The sequence below is a fragment of the Taeniopygia guttata genome, chromosome 4 (genome assembly GCF_048771995.1).
Source record: "Taeniopygia guttata chromosome 4, bTaeGut7.mat, whole genome shotgun sequence".
Taxonomy (NCBI): Eukaryota; Metazoa; Chordata; class Aves; order Passeriformes; family Estrildidae; genus Taeniopygia; species Taeniopygia guttata.
Genome location: NC_133028.1, coordinates 38,108,995 through 38,114,079, shown reverse-complemented (window position 1 = coordinate 38,114,079; position 5,085 = coordinate 38,108,995). Strand labels below are relative to the sequence as shown.

Genomic DNA, 5,085 nt, shown 5'->3' with positions numbered 1-5,085 from the left:
CAAAATGAAGCCCACTAACCTGCAATGTCTATGTCCATCCAAAACATTTTTGATATCTTTTTCTCAGCTTCAACAGTAAGGCCAGCCAGCCAGGGCTGCGCCACTGAACAGGTAACTCAGTGACCAGTGTTTATTGTTTGTGATCAATTTAGAGGAGAAAAAGAGCTTCTCCAACATCAGATACACTTTGTAATTATTCTGATATATATATATATATATAAAGAAGGCCACATAGACAGATGTCTAGTTAACAATAGTCTTTCAATGTAAGCAGTATTGTTACTTTCTGGAGGCTGTCTCAATACTCATGACCTTATCAAAAGGCACTTAGATATCATCTAATAGGTAGTTCAGATGATGAATGAGGCATATTTGTGTGGATATTACAATTTTTGGTATTTTTTTATTAGTATCCAGGGAAAGAAGACATGATGAAGAGAGTAGCATGATCCCTAGAAGAAAACACAATTGGCATTTCTCAAGTGAAGCTATATTAAAACAGGGCAGCTTGTAACAACAAAATAATGACAATGAAATATAAGTAAAAAACAAAATTCACAACATGTGTCTGGTACAAAATAATTTGGTCCCAGAGGTTCTTTTGCTTTGGAACCCATCACTTAAATTCATGATCAATAATCATCAGCTATCACACACTGAAACTCATGCTAAGAAACTAGACAAGGGGCTAAACCGTAGTGTTTAGGTTTTTATTTTGATATCCAGGCTCAAATGATGAACAATTACTGCACATTAATAAACAAAGAGCTATTAGAAGAGCAGCACAAACAAATTATCTGACAGTTTGTTGCCTCATTCCCTCTCTCATTTTTTAAATCATCTCTATAAAGACTGCTGGAAAATATTATTCATTAGGTTGTATTGTCTTATGTGTCAAACAGATTTAGATTATTTTATTCTGTTTATAATCATTTGGCTTCCCCCAAATTTCTTTAACAGTGTTACTTTAGGAATCGATTTAGTTTAGTGGATTTTTTTAACTATGACCAATCAATAACACTTCACTTAACACATTATGTGAGCACTGCATTTTGGTACCCCTCTTTTTACAACACAGCTATTTACAATAGAGCTTCAACTACTTGCCTTTCATTATTAATACAGCAAAGTCTAGTAGCTTATATGCCTCTTTCTTATAAACTGTGTTTGGAAAGAAGACATTACTCAAGAAGATAGTTCCACCCTTATAGAAGTAAATATCCTTTGGTGTTTTGAACCTTACTCAGTTATGTCAGGTATTTATTGTCTCTGTTGTGGCACAATTCAGGTGAAGAACGAGTTGGGTAAGAGTCAGTAGCATTTGAGGCATGGTAGTCCATATATGCTCCATCCCATATTAGAGCTCCATTCTGTTAGGGGCTGTAGAAAACACCTGCGGCAGTCACCCTCTTATGAAGGGTTTTTAGACCTCCAGCTGAGAAAAGAGGGAAGAATTATTACACTTTTGGGAAAAAGAAGCATTGGAAGATGAAAGCTAAAAATCATAATTGGCCTCCAATCATATTTGCCCTGAGGAAAGAATCAGGCAGAGATTCTTCTCTTATCACTAGCTGAGGTGGCTCCCAACTGTAAGAGTCAGGACAGGTGAACTTCATCACCATTCATTGATGTGGCTCTTTTGATTTTGGGATCTCAGCAGGGGACACTCATCCCACTCTTGCTGAACCTACAGCTGGGTGATTTGGGCTTGCCAGGGTCCAGCCAGGTATTTGCAGAGGCTGAGAAGCACAAGTGGGTTCAAGAGACAGACAAGTCAGACCGCCAAATATTGGCTTTCACAGATTACTGGTTGATGTAAAGATAGTTTAGTGGGCACTTCATTGAGGCACAACATAACAATTCCCAATAAGATATCAATTGGTAAATTTTATTTCTACTTCTAACCTTCACAATGATATGCATATTTTCTCTATGTAGTGCTTATGCTCTATACCTCAGAACCAGAGGTCTTAACAAAACCATCATCATCCAGCTCACGAGAAAGAGAAGAACCTTCAATTTTGTAAATGTAGACCAGAAATTATACCAGCCCAGATATGCTGGAGGCACTAATGCAAGCTAAAGTTACATGCAGTTTTTCCTTTCTTCTACCAGGAAGGATGATGAGTTTTGAACAAAAGCACGGAAGGAAAGGAAAAGGAAGAGTGTGTGTGCATGTATGTGTGAGAAACAGACTTCTGAACTCTCAAGCTTTCTAGTGTCTTTATAGAGCACTACAGCCATCAGCAATTTACCCTTGGAAAAGGAGCTGTCAAGTAAATGCCTTCCTATTCACATCATGTGAAATAGGTAAAAATCCTCAGCTGATCTGTGTCTCATGATTGAGCAGACAGGTCTCTTCCCTGCAATCAGTGTTGATGAAAAACTGATTTTTGTGGTAGTTACAATCTCATGGTACTAAAATAAAATCTTCTAGACCCTCTGGTAATGAAAAATTATCTAAGTGAAAGGAAAAAAGAGTACAAAAAGAATTACAGACTTATATTTACCTTTAAAATTGTAGAAACATTTTTTTCCCAGTAAGTAAATAGTCCTTTTTATTTTTGCTTTCATTAAGCACACTTTCAAGTACTATGATATGCTTTACCACAGTGGACACCAGATTGCATCAGTTGCTTCTGAAGAAGATAAAAAGCCTTATCAAGGGAATGTGGAATAGAAGTCTGGTGATACAAGTGGTACAAGTCTGGCTAGTAAAAGTTATAGAGTGGGATAGTTGTTCCCTTATGTAGTAGCTTCTTAATAACTTCACTGCATCAACCTGTGAACAAAACAGTAGCTGGTTCCTCATAATTAACACCTCCCTTCCATTTGTAACTCTCTCCTCTAGTTTTCCATGTTAAACATGGAATAAATCTTTTATTTTAGGTCCATTTCAATGTGTAACTGAATTTATATCCTATCACATTTAAATTTATAATTAATGATAATTAGTGAGTAAAAGAGGTAGACATTCTCCTAAAAAAATTAAAGAACCATGATTATTAAAAGTATCATGAACTTCACAGGAGAAAAATTCAAATAATGATAAAATACCCCCATCTCCTTCTAATCATTGAGTTTTTTAATGATGAAATCAATGAAGTTTTCCTCCTACTTAGAGTATCAGTGCTGGAGGAGTGGAAATAAGTGTCCTTTCACTTACCAGAGACCTGTACTCAAAGATAGCTCCTTTGATATCTTTATACATTGAAAATGTGGAAGTAAGCTTCTTGCAATCTGTGGAAAAACAAAACTGGGGGGAAGTTACAAAGAACATGGAGTTTTTTCACCTTATGTGAAGATCAGGCAGATCCTTGTGCTCTGTGGCAGAGGTAGAGGGGGCAGAAATCACATTGTCCTCCCATGGGCAGCACACTGCAGGGTTACAAAAAAAAGCTGCTGAGTAAAAATGATGATGGACTTTTAGCAAGTTTTGGCTCGGGAGCCTAAGAGTGGATAGTGGAAATAACAACCAATGTGTTTTTCAGGAAATAGTCAGTCTGATTCATGGGATGAAGCCACCAGCATTCCGTGCATGAACTCATGCAAGAATACATAAAGATGCTGAGAATCTGTGAAATAAGGAAGTTTTAGCAATTGCAGGGAAATTTCTCCTGAGCTAAAGAAGCCTTACAAATTTGTCTCAGAAAAAAAGAAATTGCTGAGAAATACGGTACAGAAGAATCTAAACTTATTGAATAAAAGCACCCAGAGGTATCTATCTGGCAATGTCTGGTCCAATTCTGAAGGAAGGGGAGGCCCCTTAGCTCAGATGGCTATCCTATTTCACTTTGTATTAAATATAGTTATCACATGGCAGGGTGGGTTGGGATTCACAGTAAGAGCCTTTAGTTCTAGAATAAGGATTCTGACCACTGAAAAAATAATTTAAATCCATAATGTCACTGTATTCACAAACCTGATGCCTTTGAAACTTGAAAAATCTTTGTCCTTGGAGTTTAAAAATACAGGCAACAAACAGAAATCACATGTAACTAATACAGTCAATAGAATAAATAAATAAATTTTAAGAAGGAAAGAAATATATCCAGCTGGTATAAAATCCACAAACAAACACAATAAAATAGTCAAAATTGAGGAAGTAAAGCACCTTTGACTACCTCTGTAATTCCATGTGCCACATCACCTTTCATTTTATTATAAAAATAACATAAAAATACGCAGAGGCCTTTTACGTCATTGGTGTAAGTCACTGTTATGCTGCTTATATATCATTTTCTCCAGAAGGCAGGAAATATTAGCATGTTATCTAAATAGTTATTCCACATTAAATCCCATAATGAGTAACTCCAAATTTGAAGCCTATATAGCTTTAATATACTTTAAAGCATCTTTTGTACATGCCTCACTGAGGAAAAATGCATATATTTATAATTTCAAAATAAAAGTGTTTGTGGTATGTATCACTAGAATTAGAAGAATATATAAAAATTGGAATGTTGGAAGGTTGCTGCAGATGTTGCAGCACTGCTGCTCCGTTGCAGTGCTGGCAGAGCATGGGCTGCAGCCTGGCCAAGCTGCACCACAAAAAGCAACCATTTCTTTTCAGATGTTTAGAAACCAGGCTCTTTTTCAAGCTCCTCTTCCTTTCTGAACATCAATTCACTGTCTTATTTCTAAGCAGGCATCCACCAGCTTATACATTCAGATTCAATGCTGCAGATGGTTCAGAGACCAATCTGCAATTTACCATAAGAAAGTTGAGCTGATTTAATAAAGAGCAGATGAAATGTAAGTTCAACCCACCCTGAGTGGATTAAGGAATGGCCAACTGACAGCCCTCAAAAGCATCTGCCAGTGAGGGAACTGTCACAGAACAAGGATTTTTTTTTTTCTCATAGCAATACCCAGGTTCTTCAATCCAACCCTTACAAAAAAGTACACTCCTTGTACTTTTTGTGAATATCTGAAAACTGAAACCTGCACCTGAAGAAGGTCTAAGGTATAATTTAAATGTGAAACCTAAATTATGATACTAACCCCTAATCTTGCTAAGCTTTAAGAAAATCTCACCCTAGAGCTTTCCAAGTCACATTTTAACTTCAAAGTTTCCAAGATATG

At 36.5% G+C, this 5,085-nt stretch overlaps 1 long non-coding RNA gene across 2 annotated transcripts; it reads right to left on the bottom strand.

Moving 5' to 3' along the window:
* Positions 1-696: 696 nt before the first annotated feature.
* On the bottom strand, positions 697-4,071 carry LOC140683863 (uncharacterized). Of its 2 annotated transcripts, XR_012055435.1 has the most exons (3): positions 3,167-4,071; positions 2,511-2,639; positions 697-1,435 (listed from the first exon to the last, which is right to left on the bottom strand). It is a non-coding gene; the product is annotated as an uncharacterized lncRNA (long non-coding RNA). The 2 variants fall into 2 exon arrangements; XR_012055434.1 differs by having other exon boundaries at positions 697-2,639.
* Between the last annotated feature and the right edge of the window lie 1,014 nt (positions 4,072-5,085).